Source organism: Amphibalanus amphitrite, unplaced genomic scaffold, assembly GCF_019059575.1.
Source record: "Amphibalanus amphitrite isolate SeventyFive unplaced genomic scaffold, NRLGWU_Aamphi_draft 000045F_arrow, whole genome shotgun sequence".
In the NCBI taxonomy this organism is placed as follows: domain Eukaryota; kingdom Metazoa; phylum Arthropoda; class Thecostraca; order Balanomorpha; family Balanidae; genus Amphibalanus; species Amphibalanus amphitrite.
The window spans coordinates 778,616-793,550 of NW_024881541.1; the positions used below are offsets into that span (position 1 = coordinate 778,616).

Consider the following 14,935-nt stretch of genomic DNA (forward strand, 5'->3'; position numbering starts at 1 on the left):
TCTCCCATAAACCCGCGCCGTGCAAGGGGGGGCGTTTTTACGCCCCCCTCCCCGCTAGGTTTTTCACGAATATTTCAAAAACGGCGTCGCGCAGCGCCACCGTTTTTACTTTGGATCAGTGAGTGAACTTGTATATATATTTTTTTTGCATGCAATAAAGGTTGTGTCTATCGAGCAACGTATATTTTACCGTTTCGGATTGGCATGGATGCTTATTTTTGGGAATAAAATGTCCGAAGCCTTAGATCGTTACCGATTTCGTGCTAAATATTTATCAAGATCAAGGTGTTTTGATAAAAAACTAGGCTGCAAATTTGATTAATTGGATATGAAAAATCAGCGAAACCTGTTTTTCATACTCGTATTTTGAAACTAGTAAATCATGCATTAACAATGACGTTATACTTTAGACTGATGCCCCATGGAAGGCAAGACTGGCAAAAACAGCCCCTTTCACTAGCTGACAATGGCGCCCCTCTCAAGGGAAAAAGTCGCCCCCTCGAGCACCATGGCCCCCCCCTTTCGCTGATTTCTGGCTACGCCACTGGCTACACCTATGCACCGACGGATAGGGTTTCCGATGTATTGGCTCCAAAACAACGCATTTGGCTCCCAAATACGTCCAAGTGATCCGCCTCGTTCCTAGTTAAGCTCTAGATCAAGTGACTGATAAGGGGTGAGACTAAATGCTTACTTCGAAATCTAAGCTGCGTTGCGGCATTGGCGGTTATGTGCGGCGTGTATGCCGCATGATTAGTAAGCAGCGACCACTAAATTAAAGACTCAATTGTGATTTTTTTTGCAATAATGCGTAGGGGAGACCCGGGAGGTATGGGCCGGTTTTGTGAAAAGGCAATTTTCTTCCAGTGGGCAGTGGCTAGAGCCGGTTTTTCACTCTGTGTACGTGAAATTACCTTTGGCCTGCAAAGTGTGCCTGATATTAGGCATCTGGGATCAACTATTTTGTCTCGAGATAACTTTCAATAAATAATGTGCTTTTTCGATCCATCAAAATACGCCGGGAGGTATGGGCCATGGCCCGGGAGGTATGGGCCGGTGACATGTTTCATATTCTTTCTCGACAATGAGAACAATACTCGTAGCAGGTATCTACCTTGATCTCTCTTAGAGCCCAGGAACCGCAAAAGCGGCCAACAGCTTACTTCATGGAGGTCACTTGTGAACATATGTATTTTGGTAAACTCAATCATGCACCATGAAATACAATTCATAATATTTTTCTGTTCGAATGAAATTTGAAGTTAAATTTTCAACTTTGCGCGACAAAAATAAAACATATTGAAGATGACACAAATGAAAGCATCTTTTTATTGAATTAGGCTCAACGGGGTGGGTGGCCCGAACCTCCCGGTTAGAACGTCAGAATTTGCGTAGCATCTCAGCTCATAATCTTGCAAGAAAGCTTCAAATTGTCTATTCAGTCTTAAGTTGCATGCTTCAAACTTGATGTTAGCATTGGTCTGACATCATAAAACGAGCCTTGTTCAAATTTATCGCGAATTTTCTGTCTGTGCAGTATTTTACTCGAAGAGGGCAAAAACGCTTTATCATCGCTCATTTCCAAAGAAGACTGAGGAAGATTTTGAAAATCGCGTGGGTTATATAACGGAATGGCTGCTACCAGTTTACGCAGTCAAATGTGTAAAAATACGCAACACTTCTTCAAAACTGCGATGGCCCATACCTCCAGGGGGCCCATACCTCCCGGGTCCCCCTATAACTTGGCCATTTTTGAAGATATTTAGCTAAACTTGCTAGAGTACGTCAAAAGCATGTGTTTTATCACATATATTCTGTTTTTTTTCGAAAAGTCAAAAGTTTTTGAAAAAATATAAAAATATAAATTTTGAATTATATCATATACTGTAGTTCGTTTTTTTTTTTAACCCGCGCGGGGCTGGGGTCTCCAGCCGAACGCGCGGGGCTGGGGGGTAAATTTTACCCCCCTGTTATCTCCCGAACTAATGGTCCGATTTGGAAAATTCAAACGCCAATCGAAAGATCTCATCACGAACAACTATAAACATGTACTTAATTTAAAGTTTGAGGTCAAGGTCAAGGTCAGGTCAAGGGCACAAACTGCAAGTGTCTACAGTATCGGCCTTGCACCGTAGTTGCCGAAGAATGGAGTCATGGACTGAGACTGATTGCCCAAAACGTGTTCTTAGGCTACCAGGACAATATTCGTTGCATACAATATCATTCAGAGGTGAAGGTCAAGGTCAGGTCAGGTCAGGTCACCAAAAACAAAATATAGAAAAGGGCATGTGCGACACATGTTTTATGGGTCATTTTACTCATAGAATTCAATAGGCACACTCAATAAGTGATATGGACCACCCCTGGATGAATTTGAGGTCGAGGTCAGGTCAAGGTCAGGTCAAGTGAGGTCAAATTTTGAAGTTGGTTGTTAAGGCCTAAAAAGGTGTCTATCTGATGCAATTTTTCACGGCGAATCGAATGGTGCTATTTTTGTTTCCGTACGAGGTCTAGAACTTCCAAAAAAAAAATCATTTTTCAAAATTTTTGTGTGTCGTGACGTCATAAAATTTTGAATAACTCCAACATTTTTAACCGATTCTTCTAAAAATTGGTATGTAGGTGCACATTGACCACTTCTCTGACATATATTCAGGTTTTTTCGATAAACTCAAAATTTTGGATTATATAATTATTTTCCCAAAAAAGTCAGTTTTTTGAAAAAAAAATTGGGCCAAAATCCAAAATTTTCAAAAAATCGAGATAGCCATTTGATAGACAAAGTAGAATTACGTATAACCTTTTTTGTTACGTCTGGATTCCTCTAAAAATGAAGATGTTAGCGGCGTTTGAAACTTTGCACCGTTTGAAACTTTGCCGTTTTTGAGGCAAAAATGGCGAACATGACGTCACTAAAACGTCAATTTCTCAAAAAAATTCCTACGGATTTCGCTCAAATTTTCAGGGAACGTGTCAAATTGATGTATGAAAAGGTACTGAAAGTTTGGCGGCACTGCGCGCCGCCGTTTTCGAGATAATGCAAAAATTCGTGAGGGGGGGGGGGTTAAATTTACCCCCCCAGCCCCGCGCGGGTTAAGTTTGCCCCTCACTGTAAACGTCTTTTTGAACACAACACGAGAACTGCCAGCTGAATTACTGAGAAAACTGGTTGGCGCACATTGTATTGGAGATATGAATAATATTTTCAAAATAAGTTTTGAACACAGACGATGTAACGTGTCGTTCATGTTAAACGCCGTGCAACTTATTAATTAGTTCAGACATAATTCCTGAGAAGTCGTCTATCACTGTGGAGCTGTAGGTGTGGGCAAATACGAGGTATGAGTCTGTGAAATAGTTAACAAATTTGATGAAATTGATAGTCTGTGAAATCTGGTGAAATCAATGTGCGCCAACCAGTTTTCTCAGTAATTCAGCTAGCAATTCTCGTGCATGTTGACGTTTACAGTGAGGGGCAAACTTAAAAAAACGAGCAATAGGTGTCCAGCATAACGCGCAGCGTAATAAATCAGTTTTGATTAAAATTGGCCCAGTAGCGGCCGAGTTATTGCAAGAATAAATGTTGCGTCTCCTCCTGGCCGGCGGTGCCCTGCGCCGGTGTTCATTGCCAAAGGTCAGTGACTTGCCGGCTCTGATTTCGCTCAGTTTTGCAAGTGAAGAAACTGAGCCTAAGGCACGTGCCGTCAGCCCGGCGCCGGCCGCGGCCAAAATGCCGCAAAGATGCACCCGCCACGTGCAAACCACCCAACCCACCCCTCGAAAATTTAATACGACAAATGGTTACACGCGCCCGACTCGGCGCCAAAGTTTCAACCCCGCAGCCCGCACCGTCGCCTCGCAACAGCCCGCCAAAGGGAACTGACGCGTTACGTACATAGGTACAGACGTTTTGATTTTTATATAGGCAAAAAATTTTCAAATTTTCAAAATTTTGAAAATCCGTGATAGCAGTTTGAAAGCGCAGTCTATTCTGAGTCCTCTCATGCAAAGAAATTGGATCTAGCTTAAAGGGACCCTCCCACCTTAAAAAGTTAATGAATTGGCATAAAAGTGATGTACCGTGAATCAGAAAGAGCGAAAATGAACATCTACCAAATTTCACCGAAAAATATTCACCCGTTTTTGAAATATAAGACTTTTATTTTATAACGCGCGGTCAATGGGCTTGATGACGTCATCAGAGTCCGTTAGTGTTAAGAGATAGGGACTACGCTGGTCCCACCCTGCAAGTAGGTAAAGGGAAGAAATTTCTTGAACACTATAAAGCTGCGGGGGTTGCGACCAGGATAAATGGTGGTTTCTGAGCCTGGCCGCAAACTTGGCTATCTCAACTCATAACTAATGTTAAGGTGGGAGGGTCCCTTTAAAAACTGAGCCTTTGGGAGCGATTGCCATGGTTCAATGTTTTGCGTCGAAATCGGCCGAGCATGACGTCACTCTGACGTCATTTCCGGCCGACTTATGGTAGCTACGAAGCTCATATTTTGAAAAAAGGTGTCACATTGATGCAGCCGAAGGTACTGCAAGTTTGGCGTCGATACGTCAAGCGGTTTGGAAGTTATTGCAGAAAAACGGGAGGGGGCTATGAATAGCCCCCCCCCCCCCCCCAGTGGGGCGCGGGTTAAGAGTCTACTTGTGTGAGAAATCAATTATGTAAAATTATATTTTCGTCTTTAAATCTTTGCGGTGCAAATCCATCATAACCCAGAGTTCGCCATTTTCATGTGCTTAGGTGTGTTTTTCAGACCCGGAGGTATCGCTTGGTTTATATAAATGTGGGATTCCTCCTAAAATTGATCGTTTTCGTGGTTTTCGTGGATCGCAGCGGGCGCGGCGCGTACCTGACAGTCGGTCCGGGCCGTGCACCTGCTACAGACGACTCGCGCACTCAACAGACAGCACTGTCACTCCGGCCGCCACCGCCGGTCAGCGTCCGCTCCACTCCACAGCCGGCCGGCCACTGCCCAGCGCCCACTGGTCGCCGCCGGCGGCCGCGGGCGCCGCACAATGTGCAGGCGGCCGCATTTACCGCGACAAAAATACAGTTTCGCCTGTCAGGGCCTCTGGATGCTTGAAAGCAAATAATGTTAAGGTGAAAAGTCTTTGGATGTTGTTTAAAATGTTTCCGGGACACATGACGTACATTTATTTTATGCTTACCATAGCAGGATGGTCGTGGTGCAATATTCAATGTAAATACTATAAGGTCGCCAAAACACATAATCACTACACAAAATAACACACAAATACATTAACTAAATCAAACACAAAATACATCATCAACCATGCAGGAATGAAATGCAAAATATTTAAAATGTTATTGCTTTAAAGGTAGTGTGCCAGCTTTCCTGGACCGTATGGAGTTAATGGCCCAGATAAAGAGAACCGGATTTTTAGAACTTATCCATACCTTCAAAACTCATGGAAACGTCTTAAATTCTTCAAATTTTAAGTACCCCAGTGCGAAATTCGCCCCGACAGGTTGTCGGTCGTACCCCAACCACATTTCACACCACTATGAACAATAAATGCACACACTGAAATCGCTATTACCGATAGGCTCATCCAATCAAGTTTCGATAAACCCATTCATCATCATCTCCTGCGGTTTCGAACACGCCTGTTAGCCCGCGACCGCCTGGGGGGGTCGGATCCGACCCCCCCTCCGTTTTTCTTGAATAACTTATGAACCGCTTGCGCTATCAACTTGAAACTTGGCATACCTTCTCCCCCATCAATTTGACGTCTCCTGTGCAATTTTTAAGAAAAAAATTTCAAAATTGTTTGAGATATATCGATTTTAGTGATGTAACTACATGGCGTTTTCAGTCAAAAAATGGTAAATGTTTAAAAAATTCGCCAAAAATCGAGGTTTTAAGCAAATTGCAAATTAAGGACAGGAAAAGACGCAGCTCAACGAGTTCTTTAAAATGGCTATCTCGGATTTTCCATAAAATGCGTTTTTCACCCCTAAAAATTCAAAAAACTATATTTTTTTTAAACAGCTAATAAAATCCAAAATTTTGAGAACTTCCAAAAAACCGGAATATATGTTATAGAGCTCTATTAGAACATTAGATGTCCCAAATTTCAACTTTCTATCTTGATTTTTGACCCCCAAATTGTAAAAAATAGCTCCAACATGCATAGGGCATGGTGACGTCATAAGCATTTTCGCGAATTAGAGGCACTTCTGAACATCGCATGTGAAAACAAATGGCACCACTAGATTCCTGGGACAAAGCTCGTCTAGAAAAGTGCATTTTTATGTCAAAAATAAAAAGTTGAAAAATTGACTTTTTTTCTTAACCCTCGTTTAGTTATGCATGGTATAAATGATTTTTTATGCTTTCAATGCACACTTATCACCAGCACAGTGACTTGGGGTCACATATAACCATTACCATCGGATTTGGCGTGAAAAATAAGCCATAAAACATGTGTCGCACGCCCATGTAGCAGAAAGTGAAAACCGTGACCTTTCGTGACCTGACCTGGCCTTGAACCGTACTTAGTATGACCCCTATACGCACATGGTACCTTCACTAGGTCTTTGAGGTCATTTGTGGTGAGTTTCGAGCAGCAGCTATCGATTCCGCTGTCCGTAAGCCTAATCATGCAAAACCCCTGAATTTGACCTTTGACCTGACCTTGACCCGAAAGTTGACCTCAATCTTAAAATCTTAAGAGTGCTTTGGGAAGGTCTCGTAGAGACCTTTCGAACGCCGCCTCGCGGGGCTCGATACGACCATTGGTTCTCGAGATAACAGGGGGGGGGTCGGATCCGACCCCCCCAGGCTGTCGTGGGTACGGAAATAGCCCAGGCGGTGCCGGGTTAGGTGGTGCGGTAGACCGCGCCCAAAGCCAGGGCCCCGGTAACGTGAGGTAGCCGAGTCGGGGCAGCGTGCGCTGACCCAAGCCGGGGCCGCGCGTCCTCCCGGTGTCATGTGATAGCCCAGGGCTGCCCGGGGATGCGGTAGACCGCGCCCAAAGCCGCGGCCCCGGCTTGGGTCAGCGCACGCTGCCCCGACTCGGCTACCTCACGGTACCGGGGCCCTGGCTTTGGGCGCGGTCTACCGCAGGTGGCTTCTGCTCATACTTTGTGGTGCGGTGGTGGTGCGTCGGGCCGCGCGCTATGACTTCGGCCAAGAAAAATGCGTCAGCTGATCATTGTCATTTCTGCCACTTTCATGTGGTGAGACAGTGTGGCCAAATTGGCAATGTCGTGGGGAAATCCTCCCCTAATGAAAAGGATAATGACATCCTAAAAATTGGGAAAAAGACATCCTCCTCACGACTTTTTCACTTAAATATATCATACTGTTCTGCAAGCATCAATGTGTTTGGCAACTTCTTGCTAGGTCATAAAATACCTCTGTCTCAATAAGTGCCAATTTGAATATAGGCATACACAATGTTAAGCAATATTCATATTCTTATGTTCTGGCAATATTGATATAAAGTATAGGTTGAGGTATGTATGCAGCAACTGCAAGACGTATGGAAGAAGACAAATGCAAGACCAGAGACAGCATGGCATTAGCAGTTGAAATCAGCATGCTGATGCCGCATGGGTGATGTGATTGTGACAAAATAAAAACTGCATTATATTCCAGTGTCTTGACTTTTGGAGCTGAGTTTGTACCTACCAAACAACATGCACAGGTTTGGTAAGGAAATCACAAATTGAATTGTACCAACAACTAGGCTATTTCAATTTCAATTTCAATCGATGCTCACCCAGCGCAGATACAGCAAATAGCCTTGGACCAGACTCGGATTAATATACAATAGTTATCAATTGATCGCAAAGAATAAAAGCAAAACTAAGCTCAAACACAACCACTGAAAATCAGGATAAGCACAAACGCCTCGGACACAACACCAATGCATCCACAGCGTCCACAACACAAGCAGTCGTTCGAGATTCAAGGCCATCAAAGACACAATAATCCCCTGTTGACTCTTCATACATCATGCACCACCGCCCTGTCGTGCTTTGTTCAGCCTGTGACGTCACCGGTGGTCAAAAAGGAAGTCGTTATCGGGAAGTCAAAATCCCGAAGGAAGTCGTTATTTTCCCCCTAACTCCCCCTAGCTTATAATGACGACAGCACCGCTAATCGACCAAACCAAAACGAGAAAATGAGATAATACGAAAGAAAATGAAACCAGTATAACGCCTTTTGGGGCGACTAACGGAGCGAGCGAGAGGGTGGGCCTTGCACGTGCGAAATTGCGAGGGGGTACCTCCAACTGACTTGTGCACGGCACCCTACTAACTGGTCTCTAGCGATGTGCCAAATTTGGGCACAATCGGCCCAGCCGTTCTCGAGATCTGGAAGCGGCACCCTGCACGTGCGCACGTGCAAAATGGGTCCCAACTGACTTGTGCACGGCACCCTACTAACCGGTCCCTAACCGTGTACCAAATTTGAGCGCAATCGGTCCAGCCGTTCTCGAGATCTGGAAACGACCCCTGCACGTGCGCACGTGCAGCAGCACCCCAACTCTGGCACATGGATATGCAGTGCCTAGTGGGTGCCTACCTACTTGCCAACTTTCAGCGCAATCGGCCAAGTAGTTACCGAGATATTGCAACAATTACAAAAGTGACACCTCTTCGTTTTGCACGTGGCACGTGCATAAGGGGTCACCCACATGCATCGGGAATAGTCCAATACTTGGTAGAAGGAATGAAGCTACCCTACAAAAATTACCGCGTGTAAATCGGTCAAGTGGTTGCTGAGATATAAGCCTCGCAAAAGCGTGACCACGGCCGGCCGGCCGGCCGGCCGGCCGCTCATACTCAGAAATTTCCGTTAATCTAAGGAAAGACTACGCTCGCTTCGCTCGCTCCGTAATAATACATTGCATACGCGGTCATTTTCTTGGAAAATTTGCGAAATGCTTGTTTTTGAGCCCAGTAAACTTCCGTCATTTTCATGCGAAAAATCCGCTGATTTTGCGGAAAAATGGCTTCTGAAGAAATGAAATTGTTAATTCCCAGGCTCATTTTACGAGCTAAATGTTATACAAAGTGAAAGAAAATTGATGAATTATGCCCACCTATGCATCAAAACTGATATTAAGCCCAAAATACTATATTTTGACATGTTCAAACATAATGACATCCTTCGCCTGTTTTGGCGAAATTCTACCCCTAACTACCCCTAACTTCAACTCTTCGCCAAACTGTGAAAACCCCATTTTTTGTGATTTGGTATTCACATATATCATGCTCCATTGATTTCCCTACAATATTATCATCATTTTACCGGCTGTATTGTCTTAATTTTCACGTTTGGCTGGCTTTCGTGAGCCGCTGTTTTAGGGATGTCGGAAGTTTTTCTGCCGAAAATCTCTGAAATCGTGTGACGTAATACGGAGGCCGCGAAGTTCGACAGGTGCGTCGAGATTGATAATCTTGTACAATATTTTGTAGACGAGGAAAACCGAAACATTTGCTCCTTACAAACGATTCGAGAAATTAAATTGAATAGACAAGCAGTGTTGTGTTGTGGGCCTGTGGCCTTGTTGCCTTATTTCAGTATTTGATAGAAGTGTAATAGAACTGATAGCAATACTTGCAAGCTATTAGTCAAGGTACAGGGACCTAAGACCTTGATCCTGGAAAGATCTCAATTAAAGTTGGGATGATGTTGGTCTATGCATGCACGTTTGTTATTTGTAGGTGGAGAGCGTAGGCTGAGATTGCTTTGGAGAAGCATGGAACAGGAACACAGCCTCAGGTAAGAACATTTCTCAGCATTTCGAGCCTTTAGCTCTTGCCATCATCAGGAATCCGCAACCGAACCTGGATGTTGAGCTCATTCACAAATATATAAGGCATCAGTTAAAATTTCATTTGTGTGCATCTGTTACTTTTCCTGATTTGATACATTCATATGCTTCAAAAATACATATTACCTAAAAACACCAACAATCAGAACTCAGAAGAAATTTCCAGTGATGTTGGCTGGTTCCATTAAGTTAACTATTAATATTTGGGATTAGCACCTCAGCAATGACATTGTCATTGCTAGTAAAAAGTAAAACCCTCTAGTTTCAAAGATTTTTCATTACCAGTTACCACCCATCTACTCTGTGCATTCTGACTGAAAGAAATGTAGGCATCTGGCCAGATTCTTACAGATTGATATATATATATATATATATATATATATATATATATATATATATATATATATATATATATATAGGTATCTGGTATGATAAAATTTGGTTTATGTGTAGATAGGTTGTGGGCTTAAGGTTGTAGGTTGTATGTAATAGGTTTTGAGTTGGGACTGGCAGGTTGAAAGTTTTAGATTGGTAGGTAGCTAGGTAAGGTCAGATCAGGTTAGGTTATGTTCAAAATATTCACTGGACTTCATATTCACATTTACTAAAGATTTCTTATATTGAGGGGTGATCTGTTAATATTGGACATTTGATGAAATGTTAATGTGAAGGCAGATGTGATGGGTATGCAGATTTCATTACATCAATCATTGCTTTAGTGTGTGAAAAATCTTTATGAAGAAAATGCATTCTGGCATTTGCAAACACCATTTGAACTATGATGATGTATTGAACTGCTTCATTCTGAAGCCTGATCTGATTCAGATGGGAAGTAGGTACCTAATCATTTCAGGGATTTGGAGCTGCGTGTAAATTTAAAGCGATCTACATTTCTAATTCAACATAACTAGGCACTTATTCATTGCAAAACACTACTTATAATTGCAGTGGTACCTAGGTGAGGGGTGTTTTAATTTATGAGGAAAATACTGAGCAATATACATTATGAAATCTTTTCAACTTCACAACAACTGCATAGTACATTATGGCGACATCTATTGAGTAGGTTGTGGTGTTTACAGAGCCACCTACTGGCAGACGTCCAAAACGAAACAACCAAGACTATGTGCACTATGCGTTCACTCATAACACTATGCAACAAAAAATGAAAAATTTTCTGTTCCTGGAAAGCGACCGAATTTTTCTTATTCATTGGGACCTATTATAACCGAAATGGGCATTAGTTTTGATCTGAAAATGCTTTTCCGGTTTTCAGAGACGATTTTCGATTTTTGGCCCCGAAATTCGGTTTTTGGCCCACCGTGTCCGATGTAATTGAGTAATCGACTCGCGGTAACTTTCATCGCCTTTCCTATGCCACAAGCTTTCGAATGATATCTGGTTTTGCATATTTGCGTGCAAAAATAACGTCATAAATCTATAAAGTAAGAAAATGTTGAAATTTTGTAAAAATTTGACATTTTTTTCGATTTCATTTCAAAATAGAAGAAAAACTAAAGGCCCCATCCAAATTCTGAGCCCAGTTCCTTGAAGAGCATTCAATTTCCGTTCGGAAGGTACCTTTTTAGTGCATTTTATCGGATTCCTGTGGCGTCCAGATTGAGTTAACCTAAACACATATCCTAAGTCATATCACATAGCATTAACCTGATAACGTATGTTAACGCCATAGGATCAACGAGGGGTCAACTGAGGTCATTTTGTTGACCCCTTGTGACCTCGGGTCACACGCAGGAACTTACTTTTGAGCAGTCCTGTCGCTCAGAATCTTGATCTGTTGGGGGCCCGTTTTTCAAATGACTCAATCTGGACGCCACAGTAAACCGATAAAATGCACTAAAATAGTACCTTCCGAACGGAAATTGAATGCTCTTCAAGGAACTGGGCTCAGAATTTGGATAGGGCCTTTAGTTTTTTCTCTATTTTGAAATGAAATCGAAAAAAATGTCAAATTTTTACAAAATTTCAATATTTTCTTACTTTAACATAGATTTATGACGTTATTTTTACACGCAAATATGCAAAACCGGATATCATTCGAAAGATTGTGGCATAGGAAGGGCGATGAAAGTTACCGCGAGTCGATTACTCAATTACACCGGACACAGTGGGCCAAAAACCGAATTTCGGGGCCAAAAATCGAAAATCGTCTCTGAAAACCGGAAAAGCATTTTCAGATCAAAACAAATGCCCATTTCGGTTATAATGGGACCCAATGAGTCCAAAAAAATCGGTCGTTACTCAGGAACAAAATGACTGTTGCATAGTGTAATGAACTGATTGGTGAATTGGCCCCAGTCAGTCATACCACCATTCGTGTGACTGATTTGTGAACCTACCATAGACAACTTACCTGCAAAGCATGACAATCTCGATGAGATGTCGCGTGAATGCACTCAGCTAGACGCTGGTGTGTTGTACAGCACAGCTGATCCACTGTCGTGTGGTACGATTTTTTTGTGCCCAACCAACATGGTATCGTGAACTTCGGTGTGAGACTGAGCACATACCCTGTTGTGCTAGGAAAAGGAAATGATAGGGTGAACTACGAGACCCACAACGGGTTGAGCAGGGAATAAATCGTCGTGTTTTTTCCTTCAAACTCCATATCTGTTCTCCCGTAAATTTCCGACAGGTTGAAAAAAGCTTTAAAAAATACAGTGACTCGGTTTTCTGAAGTTTGTCTGTCTCAGCAGATCAAGCAATGTCAGCACAAGCTCACATGCTCACATACTTGATCAGGATCGAATAATTGGACTTTTTAAATGGGATTTTTCGTGCTTCCGGGCAATTCACGGGAAGAAGATCAGGGTTTGGAAAAAAAACGCGTCGAAATGACCGGCTATGGTGTTTTCTCCTAAAAAAGTGTGATAGGCTGGTAAATATTTTATGACCTATTCAGTAATAGCTCTAGGTCTTGCTAGATGTAGGTGTGTTTTTCCAGCTCTGTTAGCTCTGTTAGAGTCCGTCGGGCTGGTGAGGACTCATCACCTTAGTTGGTGCAGCTCGTCGACATATGTTGTCTCGTCTAGATATGGATTTGCGATCTGGCCAGCGATATAACGGTGACAAAATGTGCTCATCTCATCAGTTCGACCAACTCTTCTAGTTCAGTGTTACCCAGCCCAAAAAAGATCGGCGATATGGACGTTTCGGTACCTTATTGCATTTTATTTTCCTCTCAGTTGCCGTTACTACACACAGTAATGAGTAAATTCATCGCACACATTGAACCCAAGATCACAGTTGCGGTTGGATTCTGGGATATGCACTAGGACATTAATGTCGAGGATGACATCGGGAGTTGTACTGGCCACTGGCCATATCGGTCAACATTTTATATTAGTGATAACTTTTCTTAGTTCTCATAATCGATGCAATTCTGATTATTATACTGATGCAATGTTGATACAATAACTGATTCAGAAATGGTCGTATAGTCGATTAATTCGATTGATTCGAGAGTAACCTATTAAACACAACACTATGCATTTACATTTTATAAAACGTGAATAGGTATGCAGTATGCGCAGCTGTATCTTCGGGGAGCAGACGTCGGTGTCCGAGGTCATCTGGCAGTAGGGATCTTGATGGATTTGTAGGTTCACGATGATGACAGGAGTGCTTGGAAATTGGAAGGCTCGCGATCTTTTTTTTCAGGAATGGATGAGGAATATGCCTGGAATAGAGTGAGGAGAATCAGCATCGGGAAGGTGGTGGTTGGCAAATGACCAGTGGCCGTTGAAGTTGTTCCTATTAAACGATTGTCTGAAAAAGGATTGCTATTTCTACATATGTATCACTGAAGTGCTTTCTTCAAAGATACATCAGTACTGAATGTTAGTAAGGCCATTTCCCACCTTTTCTATGAAAATTAGAACTAAAAAAAAATCAGTAGACCATTTTTCAAAAAAATAGTTACATCCTCTGGCGGCTTTTTTTCTACATCCTCCCCCAAACGCAAAATGGATTTGGCCACACTGTGGTGAGATGGGGTCATAACTTTAGAGACGGCTGTTTCATATCAATTATTTTACATAAAATCATATTTCAAACCATAAATTAATGTTCGACAGCCAAATTAAAGAAACAATACCAATACAGGCTTACAGTTTAAATTCGACATTGTGTTGTCTGCGATTAGACAGCTGATAACTCATTCCCGTACGTCGTAACTCTATAACGACCTTTGCTTATTGTCACATGTGCGCCGCATTCGCGATTGTTGCCGACGCCTGTTTGCAGGTCAGCCCACTACAGTTGTTATACATATAGAAAAACCGATAAACTTTTAGGCGAAAAAAGCACTATTTTAGGCCCATTTTTGATTTTTTCCGGTATTAGGTAAAAACAGAAGCTTCTTATCCTAGGAAAAATAAAATGGGAAATCATTGGAAGGTGCACACTACCTTTAACCCGCGAGTTGCTGGGGGGGGGGGCGTTAAACGCCCCCACTTTTTTCGCCGGGCCATAGCATAAAAACGGCGCGCCGCAGGCGCGCCAAATTTTGGGTACCTGTAGGGAATTGATTGAAGTTTATTGTGACAAAGTTTAAAAAAAAAAATCGGTCCGAAAAATTTTGAGATATCGAGGTTTTAGTGACGTCATGATTTCTGAGTTTTCGACCAAAAACGGCATATGTTCAAAAAATGATATAAAATCACAGAACAGACATACTGACATGCGGTAAACGCCAATTAGACTGCCAATACCATGAACAATTAAATGGCTATCTTCGATTATTGATTATCGTTCCGCATTTTCCAAAATCTTGAACTGAATCTTGGCAATTTCTCGTGACTAGTTCACGACCATGATACATGCATTTCTTAAATTGAACTTTTTGAGCCAAACACGTACACATATGATAAAATGAATGTCACCATCGTGTTCTACGCCCCAAATTACCCATAAAACATGAGTCACGGGCTGCGAATATCAGTTTTGATTTTCGGGGATATGTGCCTACCCGGTTGACCTGACCTTGACCCTGACCTATGCTTGACTGACCCCTACATGGAGCTGACACTCTTGTAGGCCTTATATGATGGATTGTGCACCGTTTTGACAGAGTTTATGACGAGAGGCG

The 14,935-nt window shown here is 42.5% G+C and overlaps 1 protein-coding gene across 4 annotated transcripts in view; it reads right to left on the reverse strand.

Moving 5' to 3' along the window:
- The window catches only part of LOC122377477 (mevalonate kinase-like), a 116,979-nt gene that overhangs the window by 76,486 nt on the left and 25,558 nt on the right, over positions 1-14,935 (reverse strand). Inside the window, exon 1 of one of the 4 annotated variants that reach the window (XM_043357536.1) lies at positions 4,863-5,027. The exons of the other annotated variants lie outside the window; for them this stretch is intronic. The gene's annotated coding sequence lies outside the window, so the exon portion shown is untranslated. Of the gene's footprint in view, positions 1-4,862; positions 5,028-14,935 lie in introns of those variants that run through there. 4 annotated transcript variants of the gene reach the window in all.